This window comes from Mobula birostris, chromosome 8 (assembly GCF_030028105.1).
Source record: "Mobula birostris isolate sMobBir1 chromosome 8, sMobBir1.hap1, whole genome shotgun sequence".
Taxonomy (NCBI): domain Eukaryota; kingdom Metazoa; phylum Chordata; class Chondrichthyes; order Myliobatiformes; family Myliobatidae; genus Mobula; species Mobula birostris.
In genome coordinates, this window is record NC_092377.1 from 125,741,545 (window position 1) to 125,760,475 (window position 18,931).

The window sequence follows — 18,931 nt, forward strand, 5'->3', positions numbered from 1 at the left end:
CAGTACTGTGCCTCTGACAGTGTGACACTCCCTCAGTACTGTCCCTCTGATAGTGAAACGTTCCTTCAGTACCGTCATTCTGGCACTGTGACACTCCCTCAGTTCTCTACCTCTAACAGTGCGGCGCTCCGTCAGAATCAACCCTCTGACAGTGTGACGCTCCCTCAGTACGGTCCAGCTGACAGTGTGACACTCCCTCAGTACTGTCCCTATGACAATGTGACACTCCCTCAGTACCGTCCCACTGACAGTGTGACACTCTCTCAGTACTGCCCCTCTGACAGTGTGACAGTCCCTCAGTACTGTCCCTCTGACAGTGTGACGCTCCCTCAGTACTGTTCATATGACAGTGTGACACTCACTCAGTACTTTTCCTGTGACAGAGCGACACTCCCTCAGTACTGTCTCTCTGACAGTGTGACACTCTCTCAGTACTGTCCCTCAATCTATATCGTCCCTCTGGCAGTATGACGCTCCATCAGACTGCTCATCACTTAGTACTGTCACTCAGACAGTGTGAAACTTGCTCAGTACTGACCCTCTGAGAATGCGACACCCGCTTATTACGGTTCCTTGAACAGTGGGCACTCACTCAGTACTGTCCCTCTGACAGTGTGACACTCACTCAGTACTGTCCCTCTGACAGTGTGACACTCCCTCAGGACTGTCCCACTGACAGTGTGACACTCCCTCAGTACTGTTCCTGTGACGGAGTGACACTCCCACAGTATTGTCCCTCTGACAGTGTGACACTCCCTCAGTACTGTCCCGCTGACAGTGTGACACTCCCTCAGTACTGTTCCTCTGACAGTGTGACACTCCCGCAGTACTGTTCATATGACAGTGTGACACTCCCTCAGTACTGTTCCTGTGACAGAGCGACACTCCCTCAGTACTGTCCCTCTGACAGTGTGACACTCCCTCAGTACTGTTCCTGTGACAGAGTGACACTCCCTCAGTACAGTCCCTCTGACAGTGTGACCCTCCCTCAGTACTGTTCCTGTGACAGTGTGACACTCCCTCAGTACTGTGCCTCTGACAGTGTGACACTCCCTCAGTACTGTCCCTCTGATAGTGAAACGTTCCTTCAGTACCGTCATTCTGGCACTGTGACACTCCCTCAGTTCTGTACCTCTAACAGTGCGGCGCTCCGTCAGAATCAACCCTCTGACAGTGTGACGCTCCCTCAGTACGGTCCCGCTGACAGTGTGACACTCCCTCAGTACTGTCCCTATGACAATGTGACACTCCCTCAGTACCGTCCCACTGACAGTGTGACACTCTCTCAGTACTGCCCCTCTGACAGTGTGACGCTCCCTCAGTACTGTTCCTGTGAAAGTGTGACACTCCCTCAGTACTGTCCCTCAATCTATACCGTCCCTCTGGCAGTGTGACGCTCCAGCAGACTGCTCATCACTTCGTACTTTCATTCAGACAGTGTGAAACTTGCTCAGTACTGACCCTCTGAGAATGTGACACTCGCTTAGTACGGTTCCTTGAACAGTGTGCACTCACTCAGTACTGTCCCTCTGACAGTGTGACACTCCCTCAGTACTGTCTCACTGACAGTGTGACACTCCCTCAGTACTGTCCCTCTGACAGTGTGACACTCCCTCAGTACTGTCCCTCAATCTATATCGTCCCTCTGGCAGTGTGACGCTCCAGCAGACTGCTCATCACTTCGTACTTTCATTCAGACAGTGTGAAACTTGCTCAGTACTGACCCTCTGAGAATGTGACACTCGCTTAGTACGGTTCCTTGAACAGTGTGCACTCACTCAGTACTGTCCCTCTGACAGTGACACTCACTCAGTACTGTCCCTCTGACAGTGTGACACTCCCTCAGTACTGTCTCACTGACAGTGTGACGCTCCCTCAGTTCTGTACCTCTAACAGTGCGGCGCTCCGTCAGAATCAACCCTCTGACAGTGTGACGTTCCCTCAGTACGGTCCCGCTGACAGTGTGACACTCCCTCAGTGCTGTCCCTCTGGCAGTGTGACGCTCCATCAGACTGCTCATCACTTCGTACTTTCATTCAGACAGTGTGAAACTTGCTCAGTACTGACCCTCTGAGAATGTGACACCCGCTTATTACGGTTCCTTGAACAGTGGGCACTCACTCAGTACTGTCCCACTGACAGTGTGACACTCCCTCAGGACTTTCCCACTGACAGTGTGACACTCCCTCAGTACTGTCCCACTGACAGTGTGACACTCCCTCAGGACTTTCCCACTGACAGTGTGACACTCCCTCAGTACTGTCCCACTGACAGTGTGACACTCCCACAGTATTGTCCCTCTGACAGTGTGACACTCCCTCAGTACTGTCCCGCTGACAGTGTGACACTCCCTCAGTACTGTTCCTCTGACAGTGTGACACTCCCGCAGTACAGTTCATATGACAGTGTGACACTCCCTCAGTACTGTTCCTGTGACAGAGCGACACTCCCTCAGTACTGTCCCTCTGACAGTGTGACACTCCCTCAGTACTGTTCCTGTGACAGAGTGACACTCCCTCAGTACAGTCCCTCTGACAGTGTGACCCTCCCTCAGTACTGTTCCTGTGACAGTGTGACACTCCCTCAGTACTGTGCCTCTGACAGTGTGACACTCCCTCAGTACTGTCCCTCTGATAGTGAAACGTTCCTTCAGTACCGTCATTCTGGCACTGTGACACTCCCTCAGTTCTGTACCTCTAACAGTGCGGCGCTCCGTCAGAATCAACCCTCTGACAGTGTGACGCTCCCTCAGTACGGTCCCGCTGACAGTGTGACACTCCCTCACTACTGTCCCTATGACAATGTGACACTCCCTCAGTGCTGTCTCACTGACAGTGTGACACTCCCTCAGTACTGTCCCTCTGACAGTGTGACACTCCCTCAGTACTGTCCCTCAATCTATATCGTCCCTCTGGCCGTGTGACGCTCCAGCAGACTGCTCATCACTTCGTACTTTCATTCAGACAGTGTGAAACTTGCTCAGTACTGACCCTCTGAGAATGTGACACTCGCTTTGTACGGTTCCTTGAACAGTGTGCACTCACTCAGTACTGTCCCTCTGACAGTGACACTCACTCAGTACTGTCCCTCTGACAGTGTGACACTCCCTCAGTACTGTCTCACTGACAGTGTGACGCTCCCTCAGTTCTGTACCTTTAACAGTGCGGCGCTCCATCAGAATCAACCCTCTGACAGTGTGACGTTCCCTCAGTACGGTCCCGCTGACAGTGTGACACTCCCTCAGTGCTGTCCCTCTGGCAGTGTGACGCTCCATCAGACTGCTCATCACTTCGTACTTTCATTCAGACAGTGTGAAACTTGCTCAGTACTGACCCTCTGAGAATGTGACACCCGCTTATTACGGTTTCTTGAACAGTGGGCACTCACTCAGTACTGTCCCTCTGACAGTGTGACACTCACTCAGTACTGTCCCACTGACAGTGTGACACTCCCTCAGGACTTTCCCACTGACAGTGTGACACTCCCTCAGTACTGTCCCACTGAGAGTGTGACACTCCCTCAGGACTTTCCCACTGACAGTGTGACACTCCCTCAGTACTGTCCCACTGACAGTGTGACACTCCCACAGTATTGTCCCTCTGACAGTGTGACACTCCCTCAGTACTGTCCCGCTGACAGTGTGACACTCCCTCAGTACTGTCCCTCTGACAGTGTGACACTCCCGCAGTACTGTTCATATGACAGTGTGACACTCCCTCAGTACTGTTCCTGTGACAGAGCGACACTCCCTCAGTACTGTCCCTCTGACAGTGTGACACTCCCTCAGTACTGTTCCTGTGACAGAGTGACACTCCCTCAGTACAGTCCCTCTGACAGTGTGACACTCCCTCAGTACTGTTCCTGTGACAGTGTGACACTCCCTCAGTACTGTGCCTCTGACAGTGTGACACTCCCTCAGTACTGTCCCTCTGATAGTGAAACGTTCCTTCAGTACCGTCATTCTGGCACTGTGACACTCCCTCAGTTCTGTACCTCTAACAGTGCGGCGCTCCGTCAGAATCAACCTTCTGACAGTGTGACGCTCCCTCAGTACGGTCCCGCTGACAGTGTGACACTCCCTCAGTACTGTCCCTATGACAATGTGACACTCCCTCAGTACCGTCCCACTGACAGTGTGACACTCTCTCACCACTGCTCCTCTGACAGTGTGACGCTCCCTCAGTACTGTTCCTGTGACAGTGTGACACTCCCTCAGTACTGTCCCTCAATCTATATCGTCCCTCTGGCAGTGTGACGCTCCAGCAGACTGCTCATCACTTCGTACTTTCATTCAGACAGTGTGAAACTTGCTCAGTACTGACCCTCTGAGAATGTGACACTCGCTTAGTACGGTTCCTTGAACAGTGTGCACTCACTCAGTACTGTCCCTCTGACAGTGACACTTACTCAGTACTGTCCCTCTGACAGTGTGACACTCCCTCAGTACTGTCTCACTGACAGTGTGACACTCCCTCAGTACTGTCCCTCTGACAGTGTGACACTCCCTCAGTACTGTCCCTCAATCTATATCGTCCCTCTGGCAGTGTGACGCTCCAGCAGACTGCTCATCACTTCGTACTTTCATTCAGACAGTGTGAAACTTGCTCAGTGCTGACCCTCTGAGAATGTGACACTCGCTTAGTACGGTTCCTTGAACAGTGTGCACTCACTCAGTACTGTCCCTCTGACAGTGACACTCACTCAGTACTGTCCCTCTGACAGTGTGACACTCCCTCAGTACTGTCTCACTGACAGTGTGACGCTCCCTCAGTTCTGTACCTCTAACAGTGCGGCGCTCCGTCAGAATCAACCCTCTGACAGTGTGACGTTCCCTCAGTACGGTCCCGCTGACAGTGTGGCACTCCCTCAGTGCTGTCCCTCTGGCAGTGTGACGCTCCATCAGACTGCTCATCACTTCGTACTTTCATTCAGACAGTGTGAAACTTGCTCAGTACTGACCCTCTGAGAATGTGACACCCGCTTATTACGGTTCCTTGAACAGTGGGCACTCACTCAGTACTGTCCCTCTGACAGTGTGACACTCACTCAGTACTGTCCCACTGACAGTGTGACACTCCCTCAGGACTTTCCCACTGACAGTGTGACACTCCCTCAGTACTGTCCCACTGACAGTGTGACACTCCCACAGTACTGTCCCTCTGACAGTGTGACACTCCCTCAGTACTGTCCCGCTGACAGTGTGACACTCCCTCAGTACTGTCCCTCTGACAGTGTGACACTCCCTCAGTACTGTCCCTCTGACAGTGTGACACTCCCTCAGTACTGTTCCTGTGACAGTGTGACACTCCCTCAGTACTGTGCCTCTGACAGTGTGACACTCCCTCAGTACTGTCCCTCTGAGAGTGAAACGTTCCTTCAGTACCGTCATTCTGGCACTGTGACACTCCCTCAGTTCTGTACCTCTAACAGTGCGGCGCTCCGTCAGAATCAACCCTCTGACAGTGTGACGCTCCCTCAGTACGGTCCCGCTGACAGTGTGACACTCCCTCAGTACTGTCCCTATGACAATGTGACACTCCCTCAATACCGTCCCACTGACAGTGTGACACTCTCTCAGTACTGCCCCTCTGACAGTGTGACGCTCCCTCAGTACTGTTCATATGACAGTGTGACACTCCCTCAGTACTGTTCCTGTGACAGAGCGACACTCCCTCAGTACTGTCCCTCTGACAGTGTGACACTCCCTCAGTGCTGTCCCTCTGGCAGTGTGACGCTCCATCAGACTGCTCATCACTTCGTACTTTCATTCAGACAGTGTGAAACTTGCTCAGTACTGACCCTCTGAGAATGTGACCTCCGCTTATTACGGTTCCTTGAACAGTGGGCACTCACTCAGTACTGTCCCTCTGACAGTGTGACACTCACTCAGTACTGTCCCACTGACAGTGTGACACTCCCTCAGGACTTTCCCACTGACAGTGTGACACTCCCTCAGTACTGTCCCACTGACAGTGTGACACTCCCACAGTATTGTCCCTCTGACAGTGTGACACTCCCTCAGTACTGTCCCGCTGACAGTGTGACACTCTCTCAGTACTGTCCCTCTGACAGTGTGACACACCCGCAGTACTGTTCATATGACAATGTGACACTCCCTCAGTACTGTTCCTGTGACAGAGCGACACTCCCTCAGTACTGTCCCTCTGACAGTGTGACACTCCCTCAGTACTGTTCCTGTGACAGAGTGACACTCCCTCAGTACTGTCCCTCTGACAGTGTGACACTCCCTCAGTACTGTTCCTGTGACAGAGTGACACTCCCTCAGTACTGTCCCTCTGACAGTGTGACACTCCCTCAGTACTGTTCCTGTGACAGTGTGACACTCCCTCAGTACTGTGCCTCTGACAGTGTGACACTCCCTCAGTACTGTCCTTCTGATAGTGAAACGCTCCTTCAGTACCGTCATTCTGGCACTGTGACGCTCCCTCAGTTCTGTACCTCTAACAGTGCCGCACTCCGTCAGAATCAACCCTCTGACAGTGTGACTTTCCCTCAGTACGGTCCCGCTGACAGTGTGACACTCCCTTAGTACTGTCCCGCTGACAGTGTGACACTACCTCAGTACTGTCCCTCTGACAGTGTGACACTCCCCCAGTACTGTTCATATGACAGTGTGACACTCCCTCAGTACTGTTCCTGTGACAGAGTGACACTCCCTCAGTACTGTCCCTCTGACAGTGTGACACTCCCTCAGTACTGTTCCTGTGACAGTGTGACACTCCCTCAGTACTGTCCCTCTGACAGTGTGACACTCCCTCAGTACTGTCCCTCTGATAGTGAAACGTTCCTTCAGTACCGTCATTCTGGCACTGTGACACTCCCTCAGTTCTGTACCTCTAACAGTGCGGCGCTCCGTCAGAATCAACCCTCTGACAGTATGACGCTCCCTCAGTACGGTCCCGCTGACAGTGTGACACTCCCTCAGTACTGTCCCTATGACAATGTGACACTCCCTCAGTACCGTCCCGCTGACAGTGTGACACTCTCTCAGTACTGCCCCTCTGACAGTGTGACAGTCCCTCAGTACTGTCCCTCTGACAGTGTGACACTCCTTCAGCACTGTTGATGTGAAAGTGTGACAGTCACTCAGTACTGTCCCTCTGACAGTGTGGCCCTCCACCAGTACTGTTCATAAGACAGTGTGACATGCCCTCAGTACTTTTCCTTGTTCACTGTGACAGTCCCTCAGTAATGTCCATCTGACAGTGTGTCTTTCATTGAATTGTGTCCGTCTGAAAGAGTGACCCTCCCTTGGTCTCGCCCCTCTGACACTTAATACTGACCCTCTGACAGTGTGACACTCCCACAGTACTATTCCTCCGAAAGTGTGATGCTTACTCAATATCGTCCCTCTGACAGTATAACACTCACTCAGTATGCTCCCTCTGACAGCATGACACTCCCTCAGTACTATCACTCTGAAAGTGTGGTACTCACACTGTATCTTCCCTCTGACAGTGTGACACTCCATCAGTGAAGTCCCTCTTGCAGTGTGGTACTCATTCCCGACTGCCCCTATGACGCTTCAAACTGTCCCTCGGACAGTGTGAAACTCCCTCAGTGCTGTCCGTCTCGGCATGTGCCACTCGCATAATACTGTCCCTCTGACAGTGTGATCTGCCTCAGTACTGTCCACCTAACAGTGTGGCACACCCTCAGTACTGTCCCACTGACAGTGTGACACTCCCACAGTATTGTCCCTCTGACAGTGTGACACTCCCTCAGTACTGTCCCGCTGACAGTGTGACACTCCCTCAGTACTGTCCCTCTGACAGTGTGACACTCCCGCAGTACTGTTCATATGACAGTGTGACACTCCCTCAGTACTGTTCCTGTGACAGAGCGACACTCCCTCAGTACTGTCCCTCTGACAGTGTGACACTCCCTCAGTACTGTTCCTGTGACAGAGTGACACTCCCTCAGTACTGTCCCTCTGACAGTGTGACACTCCCTCAGTACTGTTCCTGTGACAGAGTGACACTCCCTCAGTACTGTCCCTCTGACAGTGTGACACTCCCTCAGTACTGTTCCTGTGACAGTGTGACACTCCCTCAGTACTGTGCCTCTGACAGTGTGACACTCCCTCAGTACTGTCCCTCTGATAGTGAAACGTTCCTTCAGTACCGTCATTCTGGCACTGTGACACTCCCTCAGTTCTGTACCTCTAACAGTGCGGCGCTCCGTCAGAATCAACCCTCTGACAGTGTGACGCTCCCTCAGTACGGTCCCGCTGACAGTGTGACACTCCCTCAGTACTGTCCCTATGACAATGTGACACTCCCTCAGTACCGTCCCACTGACAGTGTGACACTCTCTCAGTACTGCCCCTCTGACAGTGTGACGCTCCCTCAGTACTGTTCATATGACAGTGTGACACTCCCTCAGTACTGTTCCTGTGACAGAGCGACACTCCCTCAGTACTGTCCCTCTGACAGTGTGACACTCCCTCAGTACTGTTCCTGTGACAGAGTGACACTCCCTCACTACTGTCCCTCTGACAGTGTGACACTCCCTCAGTACTGTCCCTCTGACAGTGTGACACTCCCTCAGTACTGTCCCTCAATCTATATCGTCCCTCTGGCAGTGTGACGCTCCATCAGACTGCTCATCACTTAGTACTGTCACTCAGACAGTGTGAAACTTGCTCAGTACTGACCCTCTGAGAATGTGACACCCGCTTATTACTGTTCCTTGAACAGTGGGCACTCACTCAGTACTGTCCCTCTGACAGTGTGACACTCACTCAGTACTGTCCCTCTGACAGTGTGACACTCCCTCAGGACTGTCCCACTGACAGTGTGACACTCCGTCAGTACTGTTCCTGTGACAGAGTGACACTCCCTCAGTACTGTCCCTCTGACAGTGTGACACTCCCTCAGTACTGTCCCTCTGACAGTGTGACACTCCCTCAGTACTGTCCTTCTGATAGTGAAACGCTCCTTCAGTACCGTCATTCTGGCACTGTGACGCTCCCTCAGTTCTGTACCTCTAACAGTGCCGCACTCCGTCAGAATCAACCCTCTGACAGTGTGACTTTCCCTCAGTACGGTCCCGCTGACAGTGTGACACTCCCTTAGTACTGTCCCGCTGACAGTGTGACACTACCTCAGTACTGTCCCTCTGACAGTGTGACACTCCCCCAGTACTGTTCATATGACAGTGTGACACTCCCTCAGTACTGTTCCTGTGACAGAGTGACACTCCCTCAGTACTGTCCCTCTGACAGTGTGACACTCCCTCAGTACTGTTCCTGTGACAGTGTGACACTCCCTCAGTACTGTCCCTCTGACAGTGTGACACTCCCTCAGTACTGTCCCTCTGATAGTGAAACGTTCCTTCAGTACCGTCATTCTGGCACTGTGACACTCCCTCAGTACCGTCATTCTGGCACTGTGACACTCCCTCAGTTCTGTACCTCTAACAGTGCGGCGCTCCGTCAGAATCAACCCTCTGACAGTGTGACGCTCCCTCAGTACGGTCCCGCTGACAGTGTGACACTCCCTCAGTACTGTCCCTATGACAATGTGACACTCCCTCAGTACTGCCCCTCTGACAGTGTGACAGTCCCTCAGTACTGTCCCTCTGACAGTGTGACACTCCTTCAGCACTGTTGATGTGAAAGTGTGACAGTCACTCAGTACTGTCCCTCTGACAGTGTGGCCCTCCACCAGTACTGTTCATAAGACAGTGTGACATGCCCTCAGTACTTTTCCTTGTTCACTGTGACAGTCCCTCAGTAATGTCCATCTGACAGTGTGTCTTTCATTGAATTGTGTCCGTCTGAAAGAGTGACCCTCCCTTGGTCTCGTCCCTCTGACACTTAATACTGACCCTCTGACAGTGTGACACTCCCACAGTACTATTCCTCCGAAAGTGTGATGCTTACTCAGTATCGTCCCTCTGACAGTATAACACTCACTCAGTATGCTCCCTCTGACAGCATGACACTCCCTCAGTACTATCACTCTGAAAGTGTGGTACTCACACTGTATCTTCCCTCTGACAGTGTGACACTCCATCAGTGAAGTCCCTCTTGCAGTGTGGTACTCATTCCCGACTGCCCCTATGACGCTTCAAACTGTCCCTCGGACAGTGTGAAACTCCCTCAGTGCTGTCCGTCTCGGCATGTGCCACTCGCATAATACTGTCCCTCTGACAGTGTGATCTGCCTCAGTACTGTCCACCTAACAGTGTGGCACACCCTCAGTACTGTCCCACTGACAGTGTGACACTCCCACAGTATTGTCCCCCTGACAGTGTGACACTCCCTCAGTACTGTCCCGCTGACAGTGTGACACTCCCTCAGTACTGTCCCTCTGACAGTGTGACACTCCCGCAGTACTGTTCATATGACAGTGTGACACTCCCTCAGTACTGTTCCTGTGACAGAGCGACACTCCCTCAGTACTGTCCCTCTGACAGTGTGACACTCCCTCAGTACTGTTCCTGTGACAGAGTGACACTCCCTCAGTACTGTCCCTCTGACAGTGTGACACTCCCTCAGTACTGTTCCTGTGACAGAGTGACACTCCCTCAGTACTGTCCCTCTGACAGTGTGACACTCCCTCAGTACTGTTCCTGTGACAGTGTGACACTCCCTCAGTACTGTGCCTCTGACAGTGTGACACTCCCTCAGTACTGTCCCTCTGATAGTGAAACGTTCCTTCAGTACCGTCATTCTGGCACTTTGACACTCCCTCAGTTCTGTACCTCTAACAGTGCGGCGCTCCGTCAGAATCAACCCTCTGACAGTGTGACGCTCCCTCAGTACGGTCCCGCTGACAGTGTGACACTCCCTCAGTACTGTCCCTATGACAATGTGACACTCCCTCAGTACCGTCCCACTGACAGTGTGACACTCTCTCAGTACTGCCCCTCTGACAGTGTGACGCTCCCTCAGTACTGTTCATATGACAGTGTGACACTCCCTCAGTACTGTTCCTGTGACAGAGCGACACTCCCTCAGTACTGTCCCTCTGACAGTGTGACACTCCCTCAGTACTGTTCCTGTGACAGAGTGACACTCCCTCAGTACTGTCCCTCTGACAGTGTGACACTCCCTCAGTACTGTCCCTCTGACAGTGTGACACTCCCTCAGTACTGTCCCTCAATCTATATCGTCCCTCTGGCAGTGTGACGCTCCATCAGACTGCTCATCACTTAGTACTGTCACTCAGACAGTGTGAAACTTGCTCAGTACTGACCCTCTGAGAATGTGACACCCGCTTATTACTGTTCCTTGAACAGTGGGCACTCACTCAGTACTGTCCCTCTGACAGTGTGACACTCACTCAGTACTGTCCCTCTGACAGTGTGACACTCCCTCAGGACTGTCCCACTGACAGTGTGACACTCCGTCAGTACTGTTCCTGTGACAGAGTGACACTCCCTCAGTACTGTCCCTCTGACAGTGTGACACTCCCTCAGTACTGTCCCTCTGACAGTGTGACACTCCCTCAGTACTGTCCTTCTGATAGTGAAACGCTCCTTCAGTACCGTCATTCTGGCACTGTGACGCTCCCTCAGTTCTGTACCTCTAACAGTGCCGCACTCCGTCAGAATCAACCCTCTGACAGTGTGACTTTCCCTCAGTACGGTCCCGCTGACAGTGTGACACTCCCTTAGTACTGTCCCGCTGACAGTGTGACACTACCTCAGTACTGTCCCTCTGACAGTGTGACACTCCCCCAGTACTGTTCATATGACAGTGTGACACTCCCTCAGTACTGTTCCTGTGACAGAGTGACACTCCATCAGTACTGTCCCTCTGACAGTGTGACACTCCCTCAGTACTGTTCCTGTGACAGTGTGACACTCCCTCAGTACTGTCCCTCTGACAGTGTGACACTCCCTCAGTACTGTCCCTCTGATAGTGAAACGTTCCTTCAGTACCGTCATTCTGGCACTGTGACACTCCCTCAGTACCGTCATTCTGGCACTGTGACACTCCCTCAGTTCTGTACCTCTAACAGTGCGGCGCTCCGTCAGAATCAACCCTCTGACAGTGTGACGCTCCCTCAGTACGGTCCCGCTGACAGTGTGACACTCCCTCAGTACTGTCCCTATGACAATGTGACACTCCCTAAGTACCGTCCCGCTGACAGTGTGACACTCTCTCAGTACTGCCCCTCTGACAGTGTGACAGTCCCTCAGTACTGTCCCTCTGACAGTGTGACACTCCTTCAGCACTGTTGATGTGAAAGTGTGACAGTCACTCAGTACTGTCCCTCTGACAGTGTGGCCCTCCACCAGTACTGTTCATAAGACAGTGTGACATGCCCTCAGTACTTTTCCTTGTTCACTGTGACAGTCCCTCAGTAATGTCCATCTGACAGTGTGTCTTTCATTGAATTGTGTCCGTCTGAAAGAGTGACCCTCCCTTGGTCTCGTCCCTCTGACACTTAATACTGACCCTCTGACAGTGTGACACTCCCACAGTACTATTCCTCCGAAAGTGTGATGCTTACTCAGTATCGTCCCTCTGACAGTATAACACTCACTCAGTATGCTCCCTCTGACAGCATGACACTCCCTCAGTACTATCACTCTGAAAGTGTGGTACTCACACTGTATCTTCCCTCTGACAGTGTGACACTCCATCAGTGAAGTCCCTCTTGCAGTGTGGTACTCATTCCCGACTGCCCCTATGACGCTTCAAACTGTCCCTCGGGCAGTGTGAAACTCCCTCAGTGCTGTCCCTCTCGGCATGTGCCACTCGCATAATACTGTCCCTCTGACAGTGTGATCTGCCTCAGTACTGTCCACCTAACAGTGTGGCACACCCTCAGTACTGTCCCTCTGATAGTTTAACGCTCCCTCAGTCCTGTCCCTCTGACAGTGTGACACTCCCTTAGTAGTGTCCCTCTGACAGTCTGACACTCCCTCAGTGTTGTCCGTCTGACTGTGTGACACCCCCTCAGTGTTGTCCCTCAGAGAGTGTGGCACTCTGTCTGTACCGTCCCTCTGACAGTGTGATGATTACTCCGTACAGTCCGTCTTATAGTGTGACACTCCCTCAGTACTGTTCCTCTGTCGGTGTGACAGTCCCTCATTAATATCAATCTGACAGTGTGACTCTCACTCAGTTGTGTCCGTCTGAAAGTGGGACCCTCCCTCAATGGTGTCCCTCTCGCTCTTTGTGCTGTCCCTCTGACAGTGTGTCACTCCCTCAGTATCATCCCTCTGAAAATGTGATACTCACCCTTTATCGTCCATCTGACAGTGTGACACTCCCTCAGTATCATCCACTGACAGAGTGACATTCCCTCAGTGTTGCCCATCGGACGGTGTGACACTCCCTAAGTGTTGTTTCTCTGACAATGTTGTAGACCTTCCCAACTGCCCCTAAGACGCTTAGTACTGTCCTTCAGACAGTGTAAAACTCCCTCAGTACTGACCCTTTGACAGTGTGATACTCACACAGTACTATCCCTCTGAAAGTGTGATACTCTCTCAGTATCGTCCTTCTGACAGTTTGACACTCTCTCAGTGTTGTCAATACTGACCATGTTGTACACTTTCCCAACTCCCATATGACGCTTTGTAATGTCCCTCTGACAGTGTGACACTCTCTCAGTACCGTCCATCTGACAGTGTGACACACTCTCAGTACTGCCCCTCTGATAGTTTGACAGTTCCTCAGTACCGTCCTTCAGGCTATGTGATGCTCCCTCAGTCCTGTCCCTCTGACAGTGTGACTCTCACTTAGCACAGTCTCTGTGACAGTTTGACACTCCCTCAGTACTGTCCATGTGACAGTGTTACAGTCAGTCAGTACTGTCCCTCCGAGAGTGGGACACTCCATCAGTGCTGTCTCTCTGACAGGGTGACACTCCCTCAGTGTTATCCATCTGACAGTATGACATTCCCGCAGTGTTGTTCCTCTGACAGTGTGACACGCATTCCCGACTACCCTTATGACGCTTAGTACAGTCCCTCTGACAGTGTGACACTCCCTCAGTACATTCCTTATGATAGTGCGACACTCCCTCAGGACTATCTCTCTCCTAGTGTGACACTCCCTCAGTGTAGTCCCTTCCCGACTGCCCCTCGGACCCTTAATAGAGTCCCTCTGACAGTGCAACACTCTCACAGTACTGTCCCTTTGACAGTGTGACCCTCCCTCAGTATAATCCCTCTGACAGTGTGACACTCCCTCAGTACAGTCCCTATGATAGAACAAAATTCCCTCAGTACTATCTCTCTGACCGTGTGACACAAATTCTGTCCTGTTCCCCTGACGGTGTGACAAACCTTCAGAACCGTCCCACTGACAGTGCGATACTCACACAGTGTTGTCCCTCTGACAGTGTGACACTCACCCTGTTGTGTCCGTTTGACAGTACAACGCTCTTACAGTGCTCTGCCTCTGACAGTGTGACACTCCGCCAGTGCAGTCCCTATGACAGCGTGACTCTCCCTCAGTGTCGTCCCTCTGACAGTTGGCACTCCTTCCTGGCTGCCCCTCTGATAGTGTGGCACTCCCTCAATACTGTCCCTCTGATAGTGTGGCGCTCCCTCAGTACTGTCCCTCTGACAGTGTGACACTTCCTCAGTACCGTCCATGTGACAGTGTGACAGTCACTCAGTTCTGTCCCTCTGACAGTGTGACAGTCCCTCAGTAATGTCCCTCTGAAAGTGTGACACTCCCTCCGTACTGTCCCTCTGACAGTCTGACACTCCCTCAGTGTCGTCCATCTGACAATGTCACACTCTCTCAGAGTTCTCCCTCGGACAGTGTGGCAATTTTTCCCGACTGCCCCTCTGATAGTGTGGCACTGCTTCAATACTGTCCCCCTGACATTATGACACTCACTCAGTTGTGTCTCTCTGACAGTGTGGCACTCCCTCAGTACTGCCCCTCTGACAATGTGACACTCCCTCAATACTGTTCCTGTGACAGTGTGACACTCTCTCAGTACTGTCCCTCTGACAGTTTGATATTCTCTCTGTAGTGTCATCCTGACAGTGAGCCAGTCCCTCCGTACTGTTCCTCTGACAGTGTGACAGTCCCGCATTGCTGTCACTCGAATAATGTTCCTTTTTCCCTCTCACTTGTCTTTTGAAATACAAAGCTCATTACATGGAGAGAATGCAGGACGATTTAGGAGAATGTTGAGCAGACTCGAGGGACTGAGTTATTCGCCAAGGTTGTGAATTTTGGGATTTATTCATTGGAGCCTAGGAGAACGTGAAGTGTCTTCCGGAGGTGCATAAAATCATGAGAAGTACAGACAGGATGAGTTCACCCAGTCTTTTACCAGGGTCTACTGATTTAAGGACCAGAAGGCTACTGTTTCAGGTAAGAGGGGAGAGATTTAATGGAACCTGAAGATACAAGTTTTTCACTCAGTTGTTGCTCTGCAGCTGGAACAAGCTGCCAGAGAGAGTTCATGAGGCAGTACAATTACATTTAAAATACAGTTAGACTGATACTTGGATCAGAACGTTTTAAACTTACATGTGTAAGAAGCTAGCACATGGGTCTGGCATAGTTGACATGCACTGGATGGGCTGAAGGGCCAGTTCCTTTGCTGTTTGGGTCTACCATCTTTCAACAGTGTGCCGGTCTTTGAGCACTGACACTGCGGTGGCTTGTCTGATGTGCGGCACAGTCCCCTGAGGTTCGGTGACATAGTGGTTCACCCAACACTTTACTGTACCAGTGACCAGGTTTCAATTCCCACTGCTCTCTGTAAGAAGTTTGTACATTCTGTGTGGCTTCCTCATACATCCAAAGACACACTGATTGGTAGGTTCATTGCTCATTCTAAATAGAAGAAATGGAAGGAGGAAGGGTATCGGAGGCAGGTGATGAGCACTAGAAGAGAAGGGGTGAGAGGGGAACCAGAATGGGGAATGGATAGAGAGATGGGGGAGGGCAGAGAAATTAATGGATATTAGAGACATCCAAATTCTTGCCATCAGGTGGGAGGTTACCCAGATGGATATGAGGTGTTTCTCTTTCAACCTGAGTTTGGCCTCATTGTGACAGTAGAGGTGGCCATGGACAGACATGTCAGAAAGGGAATGGGTATTGAATTGGGTCGCCAATGAAGGATCTGCCTTTTGTAGTGGATGGAGCGAATATGTTCAACAGAACAGTCCCTCAATCTGTGTCTGGTCTTACTGATGTAGAGGAGTCCAGGCTGAGAGCATCGAATACAGTAGATGACCCCGTCAAAACCTCGGGTAAAGTGATGTGACACATGGAAGGGCTCTTTGGGGCATTGAATGATGGTGAGGAAGGAGATCGAGGGGTAGGTGTGAGTAGGGCGGGTTTAATTTCTTCCCTTCCTCCCTCCTTATTCTGGTTCGGACCCTTATTTACCAATCCTGGTGAAGGTTCTCGTGCCAAATATTCTCTGTTCATTCCTCTCTGTATATGCTGACTGACCTGCAGTGTTCTTCCAGTATTATGCGTGTACTGGCTATATGTATTTACCACTCTCCCTCTCCCCTCCAATCTCACTCCGCATTCAGAGTCTCAACCCAAACATCTACGATTCCGTTCCTGCCCACAGACCTGCTGAACACTGAGTTCCTCCTGTGGGTTGTTTGTTTCTCCAAATTCCCAGATCTGCCGTATTTTGTGTCTCCAAAGTTTAGAGGTTAGTAAGCATGCACACGACATGCAAATTGACCATGCTGTGGTTAGCAGGGAAGCGTGCCGAATGTTGCCACAGGGTAAAGTGCAGGAAAGTTGACGAGCACAGCACGTTCAAGAATGCTTGAGAAACTCAGCAAATCACACAGAAGGTCTGACTCATTGAGTTCCTTCAGCATTTTCTATGTGTCGCTCAAACTTTCCTGCATCTGCAGAATCGTTTGTGTTTATAAGCAGAGGTTCTGAGACCATTGTTGTCTGATAGTAGTAAAATAGCTGCTTGGGATGGTGAAAGGGGCATACAGTATACTTCCCTCATGGGTCAGTGAGCACAATATAAGAGTTGTGTTGATATGTTGCAATGTTGCTAGCCACTGGTCAGACTGTACTCTGGGAATTGTGCGCAGTTACGGTCATTGCACTACGCAGAGGAAGTTATTGTGCTGAAGGGAACTCACTGGATACTTACCAGAATGGCTCCTCCTGGATTGGAGGACATCCATTTTCTGTTCTCCCCTTCACTCTCTCTCCTCCTATCTCCCTCTCACCCTCCCCCTTCTGCACCTCCTCTCTCCCTCTCTCGCCCACTCTCCTCCCTCTCCCTCTCTCCTTCCTCCCTCTCCCCCTGCCTGTCCCTCACCCTCTCTCTCTCTCTCTCTCTCTCAATCTCTCTGGAGTGAAGCAGGACAAGGGGTGACCTATGGGAATAGAATGCTAGGAGAGACAAAGAGAAAGTCGATCAGTAGAATGTATTTTTGTCATGGCAGAGGTGGCAGCAACAAGAGGACGCAGGGTGAAGGTGCCAAGGAGGGGTTTCAAAGAGGCATTTGAACAGACACTAGAATGGGCAGGAAAGGAAGGATAAAATGGGAAAAGGGACATATGAGTTGGCAGGAGTCTGGTGGACATGGTGGATCTATTCCAGGATAAAGCTGGGAATTAAGAACCACAAGCAATAAACCATACGCCATTAAACAGGATGGAGAACCCCACAAGGTCCACCAATGATCGGACTCCATACGTCTCACCACCAATAAACAGGACGTAGAGTCCCAAAGTTCTCATCAATGACCAGGCTCAGTACAACATCCCACACCACCAGTTCTTGCCAGAGTTGGCTACAAGCATGGAATTACATACCCAGGATCGGCCCACTGCTCATCTTCAGAGTTAATCGGACAGACTCTTCAGGGGTCAATGTCCTCTCCTGCAGCAGCTGCACTGTGTGGATAAAATGGTTGAAGAGAATACTTAGGTCAGGAAAGGGAAACAAAATGAGGAAGTATTCGCAAATGGTTAACCCAATCAATCCAACAGTGACATTATTTTAGCTTAGCCTAGGGACTGCTGCACTGTGGTATATGTCTCTCAGGTAGAGCCCTCCCTGTCTCTGTAACCCCACTCTGGACCACACACCCCTCCCTCTCTCTGTAACCCCACTCTGGACCACACACCCCTCCCTGTCTCTGCAACCCGAATCCCCTGGACCTATTGTCTCATCCAAAGTTCGGAGTATCTTGATCAATATATAGGGATGATGGGAGGCATCCAGTTGATAGTTTCGAAAAGTCAGGTGATGCGAGACCACGTCAGGATTGAAGGTGCAGCCCAGATAGGTTAATTGGCTATTTTAAACCGTTCTGACTGTACAGCTATTCAGCACAGCCTGAGGAACTGACGGGAATTTACGAATAGATTATGGGTGTTGGGATCACCCCATAAACTGTCAGATTTAAACCCAAGGGGCCAAATGTCTCCAATGTCCGAAGGAGATACGGGATTGTAAACAGACTGGACTGAGAGTTTGTTGAGCGACAGAAAAGAATTAAATCTGAAAATGTTTTTCAGAATGAATGTAAGTACAGAGTGGATCGGATCATTGAACTGTTCCCACAACCTATAGACTCACTTTGAAGGACTTTTCATCTCATGTTCTCGATATTTATTGTTTCTTTTCTCTGTTGTATTTGCACAGTTTGTTCTCTTCGCACATCAGTTGATTTAAGGTGCGGTCTTTCATTGATTCTATTGTGCTTCTTGGAGCGACTGTGTATGCTCTCAAGAAATTCATTCTTAGGGTTGTGTATGGTGACATATATAATTTGATAATAAATCTATTTTAGCTTTACACTTTTGAAGTTGATTCCCTTTGTGAATATATGTTTATGACTGGAAATTTTGCACTGGACAGAGTTTCCAAGCTGACAGATGAAGCGAACTTGGAGAAGGGGTGGATCGAGAGGAGGTTTGTGGGAGACTTCAAGGAGATAAATACACTATGGGGAGGTAGCAAAGAAGGGACTA

General features: G+C 50.9%; 1 protein-coding gene across 3 annotated transcripts in view; it reads right to left on the bottom strand.

Moving 5' to 3' along the window:
- The window catches only part of LOC140201665 (myelin-associated glycoprotein-like), a 117,408-nt gene extending 99,540 nt beyond the window's left edge, over window positions 1–17,868 (bottom strand). For all 3 annotated transcript variants that reach the window (XM_072266128.1, XM_072266129.1, XM_072266127.1), the window contains exon 1: window positions 17,768–17,868. The gene's annotated coding sequence lies outside the window, so the exon portion shown is untranslated. The remainder of the gene's footprint in view (window positions 1–17,767) is intronic.
- Window positions 17,869–18,931: the final 1,063 nt, after the last annotated feature.